Source organism: Mus musculus, chromosome 15, assembly GCF_000001635.26.
Source record: "Mus musculus strain C57BL/6J chromosome 15, GRCm38.p6 C57BL/6J".
NCBI lineage: Eukaryota > Metazoa > Chordata > Mammalia > Rodentia > Muridae > Mus > Mus musculus.
Genome location: NC_000081.6, coordinates 52,693,840 through 52,708,367, shown reverse-complemented (window position 1 = coordinate 52,708,367; position 14,528 = coordinate 52,693,840).

Genomic DNA, 14,528 nt, shown 5'->3' with positions numbered 1-14,528 from the left:
CATATCAAAGCAGACCTGGCCTCCAGGTTCTCCCAGAACCCCTCAGTCCTTACCTGGCATATCCTGGCCCAACCCTGAACTTTCAGCCCAGGGTCTGTGCTACCATTTCCGAAGAGGCTCTTCCCTCCATAATCCAGACGTTTTGCTCTCCCTCTCCCTGTCCCTCTCCCTGTCCCTCTCTCTGTCCCTCTTCCTCCTTCCTCTTCTTCCTCCTCCTCTTTTTCTCTTCTCTTTTCACATGCACCCCTTCTCTCTTTCTCCCCAACCCCTTCCCCTTTCCCCAGGGCACCTTCCCTGGCCTTGGTCTGAGAGGAGCGTCCCAATAAACCTGTTTTTAATCTAATCTAATCTAATCTAATCTGGCTTGAATTGGCTCATTTCATCGGAGGCAGAAATCTAACCTATTCGATGTGACCTGTTGTTCCAAGCTCATTATGCTGCCTGACTTCTCTGCCATGATGAGCTATACCCTTAGACTGAGAGCCACAATACATGACCTTTCTCTTAAGCTGTTTCTATCCGGGTGTTTTATCACAAGAAAAGGAAAATAAACCAAGCCAATAAAATATCACCTTCATGTCCAAAAGGTAGGTTTTCAGCAGGGAATTCTTGCCCAAAGTTCCAAAGATAGTGAGGAAATAGAACAGAGTATCTAGCATCCATCTGCAAAGAGAGAATACATGAGTTTTATTAGGCTATCTGGGGTAAAGGTCATATGTCTCAGGGTTCCTTGCATCTTGTCCAGGTTATCTCATTAAGGTCCTCCTAGTGAGTTATGAGTGACATATACCTGTTGGTACTTTACCTAAATGTAGAAGAAAAAAGAAAAACAACCTGTTTCTTTCTTCCTATTAAATGTAAGAGAAAAATCATGAATGTATCTCAAGTCAATCCTGGTTTAGTGATTTTGTGCTACTTGCATCCAAGTCTAATGCTTACTGCTGAAGCCAGCAGTTTGGTCACATTTGTCCTAAATACCACATGTTTGTGTCAGAAACTAACACAACCTCCCCAACACAGTGAAGTGACTCATCCCCTCTACCCAGTTTACCCAAAAGGCAAATTGTTTTTTCTTTTGGCCTTGTCCACTCTGCATAGCAGTGACGGTGGCTCTTACATAATTTCAGGCTAAGTCAGCAGTGTGCATGTTGTCATGGGAAATGCTAGCCTTTGCATTTTCTAACAACCTAGGAAATATGTGAACAATTCGGAGATGGTTTTGTGGAGACAGGTCACCATGATAGGTGATGTAGAAGGCCACAGGGCACCATTTATTTAAACTCAAGGCTGGAAAAAGCTGAGGAGGAGGATGACCCCATAGGAATACCAGCAGTCTCAATTAACCTGGACTCCTGAGATCTCTCAGACACTGAGTCACCAACAAGGCAGCATACACTAGCTTCTGACACATATACAACAGAGGACTGCGGCATCTAACCCTTGAGAGACTTTAGACATCAGGGAGTGGGGAGGCCTGGCAGGGATGGGGGGTGGGGATGGGGTGGGAACATCCTCTTGGAGACAGGGAGAAGGGGGCATGGGTTAAGGAACTGTGAGAGGGTAAACTGGGAGGGGGATAACAACTGGACTGTAAAAAAATAAAAGTATTTTAAAAAAAATAAAAGGAAAAGAAAAAGAAAGTGCATCGAGTAGAAAGTACCAGACTTTAGGGATAGAATAAGAAGTTATAAAATGGAGAAAGAGCTAAAAAACACTATGGATGGAAGCCACCCCACAGGTGACCATGGTAGGTTCTAGACTTGGTTTGCCATTGTATTACTTACTTTTCTATTCCCATGCTAAGATGCCATGACCAAGGCAACTCCTAAAGGAAAGCATTTGGTTTTGGGCTCTCTGTTTTATAGGGCACTGGAATCTATAACCATCAAGGCAGGAAACACGCCAGTGAGTAGGCAAACATGACACTGAAGCAGTAACTGACAACTTACATCTGATCCACAACCATGAGGCTGCCAGAAAGGAGGGAAGGAGGGAGGGAGGGAGGGAGGGAGGGAGGGAGAGAGAGAGAGAGAGAGAGAGAGAGAGAGAGAGAGAGAGAGAGACAGAGAGACAGAGAGACAGAGAGACAGAGAGACAGAGAGAACTAACCAGGAATGGCAAGGGCTTTCAAAACCTTAAAGCTCACCTCCAGTGACACACATCCTCTAATAAGGCCACACTTCCTAATCCTTCCCAAAGAATTCCTTCCAAATATATGGGCCTGTAAATCTATTATCATTCAAATCACTATAGTCATTAAATGGTTTGTTGTCCTGGACTGACTAATAACCCAAGAAGTCTTTCATATTAAGCTCTTGCTTTCTTGGTTAGATGGCATAAGTGTCTCCCCCCTCCCCCATCTGTATTCACTAGGACACATCATTTAAAGGCCCTGGCAAAGGAAAGAAATGAGAACAAGCCATTACTGTTGTGACCTTGGTCCTCTAGTAGTTGTGAACAAAATACTCCAGTTTCTGTAAAATTTATTCATGACTAAGAGCCTATCTTCTTTTTTCCCCCCAATTCAGCCACTCATAGACTATCCCTTCTGGACACAGAATTATTGAATTTTAACAAACACTTATTGGGCAGCTATAATTGGTCAAACTAACAAGCACTTAGGTTGATTTAGACTATTGCCTAGACCCAATTAGCATTCCAATTTAACAAACTGTGCTAACTGGTCCCTGAAGGTTCATTAGTGAAGGTTTCCTTTGCTTCCCAAATGCTCACTTAGAATACCATACTTAAGACATGCAAGATTTAAATCACAACTTCACGTTCTCGAACAGTTCCTCTTGAAAGTTTAGTGCCTTTATAAGCTTTCCTCGACTGTTTTGGATAATTTAGATGCCTAACATCTTTTCATTAATGTCATGGTTTTTGCCAACTGAAGTCCAGTATTTACAAACACTTAGCTGGGATCAAAAGATATTTGGAAACACCATTAACGAGGGCATCTGATTTAATTAAATAAACATGGTTTGGATGAAAGGAGACTTGCTGCATGGGAATTAGCCTATTGCTTGCGGTTGCTTCATTCTGTAACCACACATTCCGGTATGTGATGGGGAGGAGCTCTTTGTTACGCTAGAAGTCAGTTCCTCATCCTTTTTGCAAAAGGTTTAGAGACATCAAAAGAGCTAGTAAAAAAACACATTAAGTTCTTGTGATTGCTAATATTTTAAGAGGAGTGTTTATGAGACAGTGTAGAACAAATAATCAGTGCGTCATAGTTTCTGCTGTATTCTTTCATAACTCCTGCCCACCTCGAAGATCCCTGTTCTCATGATTTTTCATAGAGTCCTTTATGAAATTTATTCACCATTATTGTTAATGGCTTACAGAGTCAAGACTTACAATCTTGTAGAGGAAAGAAACTGCATTTGCTCACAAGTACCGTTGTTGCCTACGTTTCCCTTGTTCCAAACCAGACAAACTCTACGGCTTCAGAACGCAAGAGTTGAGATTTGATATAAGCCTTGTGGGCTCTTTAAAAGCAGAGACAATGATTGCAGAGGATATTGCTTTACTGATTTTATTTACATGGGATAGCGATGTTAGGTAAAATTTGTCTGTGTTGTAATGTATTTTTGGATTCTGGAGGATTAAAAGTGAAGGGTTGATAAGACAGGGTTTTCTCTCAAGAGGACCTCAAAGAAAGAATGAGATTTGGTTATATATTTTTTCTCCTGATTTTTGACAAAATCTTGCAGGGTACTGCTGTGTGTGATTCTGCACCAGTGTTCCCTTTGCTAAGGTGAGGGGTATATGTTCTCACCTTTGGCTTAAACAAACTTCTGAAGGAGGAGTTGCTGATAATGATGAAGAGGCTATATCTTGTATGTTGGCAGTGGATGCAGCTATCAAATCAAGTGGGAGGGTTCACAGGTATTTAAGATGGTGGTATGTATGTGCCACATGCCAAGTTGTTAGGAATGAGCTGTCCAGACCAACAGCTCCTGTTCCTCACTTGTCCCCCCATGTCACTGAGGTGATTTTTTTTTTTTTGGTTTTTCAAGACAGGATTTCTCTGTATAGCCCTGGCTGTCCTGGAACTCACTTTGTAGACCAGGCTGGCCTCAAACTCAGAAATCCGCCTGCCTCTGTCTCCTGAGTGCTGGAATTAAAGGTGTGCGCCACCACACTCGGCATTGAGGTGATTTTTATGATGAAGCTAAGGATCCCAAAAGTAGGCTACAGGGGCAGCCCCCTTTCTTGTTATTCCTCACCCATCCGGAGCCTTGGAGGAGGAAACCAGGGTTTCTGTGATCATTGTCCTAATAACCAAGAATGGAGGGTATATAAATGCTGAACTCTGAAGTAAACACCGGGGAACTGTAAAGGTCCATTTTCAACCACAGTTCTAATGTGCTTTAACAATTAAAGCTCAAAGCAGGCGTCTAGGACACAGGCTGTGCCATGACCACTGACAATAAGAATCACTGATTACTTTTGTATGGAAGAACTTATAAATGGCAAGGAGGCTTTGCGTATGCACTCAGAGTTATACCTACAATGTCATTACTTCTAATTTTCCAAATTCAAAATTATTTTCTTTCTCTGTATCTACTTTTGAGAAGTACTTTACCTTATTTATTGATCATTTTACCTTTACCACATTCCATATATAGACTATGGAACTCTTTTCTCATAGCTGCCATATATTCTCATTTAAAAACAATTACTGCTTACTATTTTGATAGTTTACATCTACTAAAAAAAAGCTGATATGTACTAAAACTACAAATATAAAGTATATAGTTTAAGAAGTTTTAGCTTTCTGTTAAGACAGAGTTTTGATATATAGCCTAAGTTGGGCTTATTTCAGCCTTCTTATTGATAGAAATGAAGACATGTGCCAAACACTGTGCCAATCTTTGACACATTTTTAATACCTAAACCTACAAGCACAATCAAGATGCCACACATGTCTACCATTTCCAAAAGTTTCTATGTGCATTTGTGCTTCATACCAGGTAACCATTGATCTATCCTGTCATTGTAGCTACATTTACAATCCCTAGGTTTCTACAAAAAAATGAGAACATATAGTGGGCTATCCTTTTTGGCCTGTATTCTTTTATCTGATATTAAAGTGATCTGTGTTGAATGTGTACTAGAGATGAACATGTCTTGGCTATTGGTTATAGTTGTGTTATATAGTTTGTACTCTTTTGTTTATATAGTCACTACTGATTGACATTTGGGTGTGAATGGTCACAGAAAAGATGCTTTGAATGATTTTGCAGGGTCTTTATGTGGATGTATGAAATTTTAGGCTGTTTCACCCCTTTTGCTCCCAATGGCAGTTTATTAGGTCACATTAACCTCAACACGGGCCATTGTTTAGTTGGTTAATTTTTATTATTCTAAAATGTGTTTAAAGGTAACATTTTTCCATTTTTCTTTTGATGATAAAGTTGAACTTACCATATATCTCTATAGTAAAGTATGTTATTTTAAAATTATATTTCATATCTTAGGATATTAATCTCAAAAATTCTAAACACTTGTAGTCACACATAGTTTAAGGTAATGGATTTGCAGACAAAAGTCTGCTCTTTTCTCACAATTTTATTTTCCTTTTAGTTATGTGCACATGTGTGTGTTGGGGGCAGGGTATAGAGGGAGGGCATGTGCACATGACAAGTTCAGGTGTTTACAGAGTCTGGAGATGCCAGCTCTCCCTGGAGCTTGGGTTATAGAGTGTTGTGTATAACTTGGATGTTAGGGTCCCAACTCAGGTCCTCTGCAAAAGTATCTCTTGCTCTTACCACTGAGCCACCTTTTTAGTCCCCATGAATGTGTTCCTTTTGTTACCAAAGCATTGCCTTTTGCTTGCTTCATCAACCTATCTCTCAGGCTCTAACTGTAGAATAGCATCTTTCTATATTATTAGATATGTCATATATTTCGATGACATAGGGAACTAGGAACCTCCTGAAGTGATACTCATTCATGTAATATATTTTGATGTCATGAACATTGGAGACTTACTCATTAGATAGTTCTCTTTTTATCAAAATGTAAATTCTAGGTATTTGCCCATACAAACTTGAATAGATGCTTTCTGAAATGAATTGAGTCCTTGGAAAGTGTTAGTGAGTCCAAGTGACTCACTGAATGAACCATGCCTGTTCCGAGTTTTACAGAGCTTACATCTATTAGCTCCTTCACATGTATCTTAACATGGGCACTGTAATGATTCAGAACTCATTAGGAGCTTGTGTTCTGTCTCTGATGATCAATGGATTGCCTTCATTTACAAGATTTTTATTTTTGGCTGTTTCACATAAGAAAAGATGAAGACTAATAGATAAACACATCAAAACTAGGAAGTTTTGTGCAGTCTTAAAATAATTACTATTTTGTACAGTTCAGTTTTTAATCAATGTTGAAAATATTATGAATTTTCTTATATTATTAACATAAGACTTACTAACATAATTCTGTTTGTAATTTTCTTAATTACAATAATTTCTTAGAATTACCCATAGTATTATTAGCATAATACTATATTTCTGTTTGTGTCTGTAAAATTGATTAGTCCCAAATGGCTTGTTCTTCCTTCTTTCATTCTTCCTTTCTTTGATCCGTTTCAATGTTCATTTACTAAACATTTATTTAGAATCTAAAATGTGGCACACAATGTTCTAGGCCCTGGGTCTACAGCAGTGAAGAAAATGAAAATCATTGTGACCCATGTGAATTGAAACAGTAGACAATAAATGATTAGCTACATACAATAATAACCAAAAGAGTAAAATATATATTGTTCCAGTGGTGATGAGGAATACGGAAAAATATACTACATTAAAAAAAAAAAACCTTGACCCTGTCATTTTAAGTAAGGTAGTTAAAGAAGAGTTTATACATAGCATAATAGCATATAAGCTTTGGGGAAAGGAGCTAAAAGATATGAGATCAGATTCTGGGGTCTAGGATAAAAATGCATCCCAGCGTACTGTAAAGGCACTGGCAACTTCCCATCTGTCTTATATAACCAGTGGATTGAAGAAGCTGTGTGATCTTGAGTAGAGAGTTTCAGCAGGAATATAAGTGGGAGTAGTGCAGAGCAGGGAAGGGAGCTGGAGGACAAGGAGAGAGAAAGAACCCTAAACCACAGAAAGCATTTATTCTGGGCAAGACACGAAGGTGGTCTGAGAAGAGAAAATAAAAGATCTAACTCTTGTTTAGCAGGACTTCTTGGAACATAAGCGATTGCAGGAAACTAAGCTCAGAGGGGGAAAGTAGATAAAACTTTTGGAACCATGGTAACAAAACATCTTAAAAACTCGGGCCAAGACAATGACAGGGGGGAAGATGATGAACAGTGCTCACACAATGGTACATTTTGAAAGGAGGGCTGAACGGACTTGCTGAATGGATTAGGAGATAATAGAGGAAGTCAAAGTTGAATCTAAAATTGTGGCCAGTGCAACAGCAAGAGCAGTAGCAGCAAGAATGTGACTGCATTGATGAAGACAGGAAAGGCTGTGATAGAATCATGCTAGGGGGAAAGTATTAAGAATATAGTTTTACATGTGAAGTCTTGGGTCTTCAAGTATCCAAGTAGGAGTGATGAGATGGAAGCTCGGTACAAATATCCAGAATTTAAGTTGACAAGTAGGCTCGAGATGTAACCTGGGAGTTTTCCGAATATAGATGTCATCTAATACCACCTGTATATGTGTTGTAGCTGTTTGAATGAGGATGGAATACTTTGTTCCCAGTTGGTAGAATGGTGTAGGAAAGATTAGAAGGTATCACTTTGTTGGAGGCAGGCTTTGAGAATTCAAATGGCCCATACCATTCAAATTAATTCCTTTTTCTGCCTCCTGATTGTTGTCTCAACATGAAAGATCTCAACAGTTCTTCATTCTTGTTCAGTTCTTCTTGAAGCAGTGGAGAAGGAAGAGTGTTGACAGAGGTGTGTGGTGGAGACTTGGTCTTTCGAGTTATTTAGGGTTGCTGCATAATAAAGCATTTACCCATCTAAGTCTAAAATACGTTGATATTATAGCTGACCTGCTTGAGTCCCTTTGAGGCCAGAAACTGCAATCTCTGGCATTTAGTACTTCATCATAAAACAGCAGGGTATTAAGTAAAAAATTAATTGATAGAGCCTTTTCCCTTTTGCCAAGATGTCTCTTTCTTGCATGCTAGGGGGAAGTTTGGAGCAATAAACATTTAGTGAGCCAGGAGAAGAGAATCATACTCGCAGAAGGAAATACTTTTACATAAGCAAATAAGCATAAACTCATAAATTCATATACAGACTCTCTCATGTACATTTATACATTTCCATGCAAATCAGTTGGATCTAGCTTATATACGTTCTCATAATCATATACTTACATACAGATTCATATTTACATATGCATTTGGAGCAAAAGACCAAGCACCAGTGCAGAAAGAATTCATTCATTCTGGATGAAAAATGAGCTCGAATCTTTTTTGCATAGAGAAAGAAAAACATTCTACACTTTTATTTAAAATGAATTAAACCCAAGTCTGTAAGAACAAAGCTTTGTTCTCTTTAATAAGACTAAGCCTACCTTTCTATTAAGAATTAAGAAAAGACTTGTTCTGTCCCATGGTAAGGAGAAGCCTGCCTGCTCCTTCTGCTCTCTCTGCAGCTTTTTCTTTTTTCCTCTTTCCCTTAGCATTCTGCATATTGCTCTCTTAGTTTCTAAGTTGCCTTACAGTTTCTAAGTTATTCCACTCTGCATTCTACTTCTAATCCTGCTCTCTCCTCCTGCTCTCATGTCACAATAATGCCCTTACTCTCAATACCATTATTCTCAATGCTATGCCTTTACTTCTAAGCTTTTCTTGAGTTATGTTCTATCTAAAAAGTTATCTCTTAAGTTCTGTCTAAAAAGTTCTCCTCAGTTCAGTTCTATTTATAAGGTGTTCTGTCTAAAAAAGGTATCCTCACCTCAGTTAGTTTCCTCTCTTTGTTTTCAGCAGGTACGCATCTTTCAGAATACATAATCACATAGCAAAAAGTTCACCACAAGTTTACACATAAATCCAAATCATAAATCAAATAAGAAGTTTACAACAGAGAATTTTTACATGCATATCCATTAGAAGTAATTATCTAGCTAAACATTCATCATCAGTCCTAAGCTCAACAGGTTCATGGAGAATTAAAAACCATAATTTTTTGACTAAGGATTAGTAGAGTTTTGTATAGATAAACCCAGTCAATATTTATCTTCTGTGCTAGCATCTATAGTAAATCATTAGTTCCCTTTTTATGACCTTTCATTAATGGTTTTACTACTTCTTGGGATGTGCTCTGAATAGTAGATGCCTGCTTGCTATCTCAGAAGCAATTAACTCACGATACTAAAGACTGGCATTATTCTCAATGCAGTTTTGATTATCAGAGAGAACCTAATAGCAGTCCCATGGTAAAAGAGCTTAATAATTACTAATATTATTTTAGGAATTCTTATAGGATCATCATTAAGGATTAAGAAACCATCTATTTGCTTATATAGCATCACTACAAGTACATCTTCTGTTGGAGACCATACCATGAGAAAGTGAGCCTTTCACAGTTTCCCACCCTGACAAGCCAAATGGCCTTGTGCTAAGGAGCAGGTCATCACTCCCTTCTCCTGTTCCCTTCCTGGCACCTGAGACTGTAAAAGCTAAATTATAGTCCCCTCTTCCTTATCTCTTCCTGACTCCCAAGACATCCAAGGACATGAGTTACATGCTGAGCCCAGCCTGACACCCAAGGCTGTTAAGGAGGATCCAAATTCCGGAGATAAGACACATAGTGCCCGCAGCCTGGAGCATGACTTTGGCCTTCATGTTCCCAGATGCCCACTTCTTTGTTCTTTGTTAATTCCCCCTCAACCCCTCCCTATTCCCCTTTATGCTTTAAAAAACCCAGCGTTTCAGCCTAATAAACGGATACCTTGATAGGAACTCTCTACTTGGTCTCTGCTCCTTCTTTCTCTCCCTCCCATTTTCTCCCAGGTTTGCGGTCCCCCTCGCACTCACGAATAACTGAGTCCTGCTGGACGGGACAATCTTCATTGTTCTGCAGAGATCTGTTCAAAAGGATAGGCTAATACCCAGTGATTCTTATATACATTTAATAATAACAGAAAAAGCATATTAATAGCAGGAATCTTTCCTAAAAATGGATTTCTCTTGGGCCTTTCCTACCAGAGCAAATCTGTCATAGATTTTATTCCAAGGTGGAACCATTTTGGTAAGATCAGATGCTAATTATTAGCTTCTACTTATCAGCTCCTGACATGCTGCCTTGATTCCCACTATGATAATTATGGATCTAACCCTCTAGAATCATGAGCCCAAATAAGTGTTTTCTTCAATTAGTTGCCTTGGTCATGGTATCTCTTTGCTCCAATTGAAAAGTAGCTAACACATGTATCCTTCTGACCCCAGGATGTTATAACATTGATAGGTCCCTGAGATGAGGAATGTCAGTGAGAGATGCTCTGAGGAGGTATGGCCTGTGAGTTGTGAGAATCAAAGGATGACATGATCATGTCCTAGACCCAAAATTTAGAAGAGACTTCAAGTGTTAGTAATTAATGTACTGGTGATTCTAATACATCATATAATCTAGAAAATATCAATTGTGAAAGGCATTGAAAGTCATTCCAATACCTGTCATGTGAAGTCAGTCCAATCAGAGTAGAGGGTCCAAAAGTTTGGCTGCAAACTTTCAAAGTTAATTGAAGGAAGGAGATTCCAGATGACAAATTTAGATAATACTTTTTCACACAAAGTGAGGAAGAACAATACAGAGTAGCTGAAGATAGATGGCGACTCAAAAGAGTTCTTATTTAATAAGACAGGAGAAGGCACAACATGTCTATGTGCTCCTTAAATTGATTCAGTAACAGAGGAAAGTGATTCTGGAGAGATGAAGTACGTTGGCTGAGCATGGGAGTGAAAAGAAATAGTGTCTGGTGCATAATGAAAGGGTTCAGATCACAATAAAGAGGTAAGTTTTGTATTCAGAAGAGTGAGAAGTGAGGCAGAATATTTTGACAGAGAATATTAAATTTCCTCTCAATTACCAAAAATCTTTGGTAAAAAGAAAAATTAAATGTAAAGTATTTCTGGCATATAATACAAATGCATAATAATTATTATTGATTTTATTGAAAAACAGAAAGCTAGAGATAAATTCTGTTACTTGTCAAAGTGAGGGAACTGAGGCCAAGAACTTATCAGCTAGGTGCTGGAAGAGTTAATGGCAGACATGTGGTTCCCTTCTCTTAACTTTGTGGCTTTGGCTAACTATTTATTTGCTGGTGATTAAATAATTTGCTGTTCCAACAGGTAAACACTATAAATATTAAATGGTTATTTAATTTATAAATTTACTTATGAATTAATAGATTTAATTATGAATATTAAATGGTTTTTTAACTGTATGTATGCATGTGGGTATATGTGTGGGTATGTGCATACATTCTTGGTCCTGGTATAGTTCAGTACTTCCTTCATTTTGACCTTCCTCTCTCCATATATGTTCAGGCAGTACCACAGAGGGGAACTGTCATCCTAATGCCTATTTACTTTCCTTCTTCTGAGTCTCTTATTTTGGTACAAGACTAGGTGTCATAATGTAGCATAAACAGCCAGTCATTGATAAATCTTTAAATCAGAAAAAGTTTTTAAATGTTTTCTATATACTGGACATTGTGCTGTGTTCTAAGTAAATACAATAGAATTTTTTTCCTTACAGAAACACTGTTGTATGTTTATTTTTGTTCATACAAATCTAACTACTAAATTTCAATAAGGTTGCTTAATCTGGAAATTCAGAATATGCATAAGTATTCTGCAGGTATTGATAGAGAATGCAAGGAACCAAGAATATTACAATCATATTTCTCTCTTTTTAAAACTTTTTATTAATTCTTTGTGGATTTCACATCATGCACCCCAATTCCGCTCATCTCCGTCTCCTTCTATATCTGCCCTTTGCCATTGCAACTTCCCCCCACCAAACAAAACCAACCAACCAACCAACCAACCAAACAAACAAACAAACATCTAACCCTGGAAGCTGCACTATGTCATGATGTTTCACACAGTAAAACATTTTACTGTTTGTCCAAACATCTTTTCTTGAAAAGATTCATTATAATGAGTCACTGGCCTGTCGGAGGCCTCTGGCTTGGTCTATATCATCAATACTGAGTACTCATTCGAATTTCTCATTGCCTTGTGTCATGGAGATCTTGCAGCTTTGGTTCTAGAGGACTAGTTTCTTCACTCCAGTAGTTTGTAGATGGGGTAGATGTTAGGTTGGTCCAACTCAAAGCCGAGGATCTAGACCTGAGTTGTAGCTGAGTTGGTCAGTTTGATAGCTCTAATGTACTGCTACCCAGGCAATGTGCAGTTCCCACTTTCCTGAGTGCTATAGATGGCAAAGAAAAGGGCCAGCTCTTAAACCCTTAGAGGGGGATCACCCATATTTCTACCACCATGGCCAGCTCTCCCATGCTACCCAGTTGAAGGGTGGGGGAAGCAAGGGGCAGGGCCAGTACATCATAGCCCTCAAACATCAACCTGACTCTAGATCACAGCCCAGACCAGGGGCATCCACATGACATTTGGTGGTTACATGAGCAATGAACATCAACACAGATACAGGCTGCCGCAGGGCCATAGACCCAGACATGGCCCTCAGTGTCAGCACAGACCAATATCTCATTGTGGTGTCAGGTGGCATCCCAGGCTACTCACATCAGCCTGTTGCTCACTACCTTTGATTCTCCAGTTCTGCTTTTCTTCATTATCGAAACACCATTATGCTTCTCTTTCTCTCCCATCATTTACTTGCTCATGGTAGTAGGGCCTGGGCTTTTTATGTATTCCACATAGCACCGGATATGAGTCGTCTCTGCTGTGTTTCCACAATCACATTTCTTTTTATTATAAATAAATAAATAAATAAATATTTAATTATTTATTTATTGCACTCCAGATTTTATTCCCCTCCTGGTCTACTCTCCAACTGTTCCACATCCCATGCCTCCTCCTTGTCCTTGTCTCCACAAGGATGTTCCCACCCTCCTCACATTTCTGTAAAGCACTAATCAAATGGGAATTAAAGAAAAGGTACAGGTACGTGGTGTAAAGCTATTATATTAATTTTCAGGTGTTTCTAATGAGGGGAGGTCTAACTACTCAAGGTCTTTCACCCAACTGGGAGCTGCAGGGACTGCTTGAGCTTAACCCTTACCCTTACCCAGTGCTTCTCTTATCTCCCTCCCCCTCCACACCAAAAGCTGCTACTGTGGTTTAGAGGTGTTGCTTTTCGCATTCGTGAAAAAAAAGAAAAGCACTCTGTTTGCTTTTTTTTTATTTTTTATTCTTTAAGAAGTTTTATGTCTGCTGACAACAGTAAAAAGAATTCAGCTCCTGTGATTTAAGATAAAAGCTGTGAAAAGAAGGGACCAGTTTGGGAAGAAGGAGAGAAGGAGGAAGAGAAGGAAGAAGAGAAGGAGGAAGAGGAGGGGAGGAAGATGGGGTGGGGGAGAAGAGGAAGAGGAGGGGAGGGGAAGGAGGAGAAGGTGAGGGAGAGAGGGGGAGGGGAAAGAAGAAAGGGAACCAAGGGCCAATGCAGGTGAGTATGGTCAAAGTATACTATATACATCTGTGAAAATGTGGGGAAACGCATAATTTTGTATAATGACTTACAATAATAACCTAATCCTAAGTATTTCCATTCTTCTTTCCCCTAACTGTGGTCATTGTCAGAACCATTGTGGGCTTGTGATAATGACTTCTTGAACTCAATAGGTTGCATTTATCTTTTTAAAATTTTAACATTTGTGGCTTACGCTGCATGTTTAAAATGGACAACCCAACTTGAAATTGCTGGTGTATACACAATTGCTGGTGTATACTGTGTGTGTGTGTGTGTGTGTGTGTGTGTGTGTGTGTATGTACACATGTCTGTGAATATGTTTAAATATATTTCCATATGGAGGTCATAGGTTGATGTTAGGTATCTTCTGCAATCAGCATCCACCCTGTGGTTTTAGGCAGTGTCTCTCACTGAACCTGATGCTCACTTATTTGACTTGGTTGGTGGTCAGGTTCCCAGGGGTCCTCCTGTTCTTCTCTCCCCAGTGCTAGGGTTATAGGACACTTCCTATGCCTGACTCCTTACCTAGGTATGAGTAATCCAAATACAGTTCCAGCACTTTACCAAATAGCCACCTTCCAAGGCTGTATAAATATAAGCTAGATGTATAATGTGTAAGATCCTTACACAATACAGAAAAATCTTGGACTCATGCTTCTGGTGAGTGGGAGAAAAATCAGGGAGGAGCATACTTGGAAACAGAACAGACTAACTTACTAACTAAACAACTGTAGCCATGTATATGTATATTTTAAAGAGCAAATTAATGAGTGGGAAATGTCTTAAATATTTCACTCTTAAGACATACACACAACACTAAAACATGAACATTCCTAGAGTAAATAACAATTTAATTTTTAGA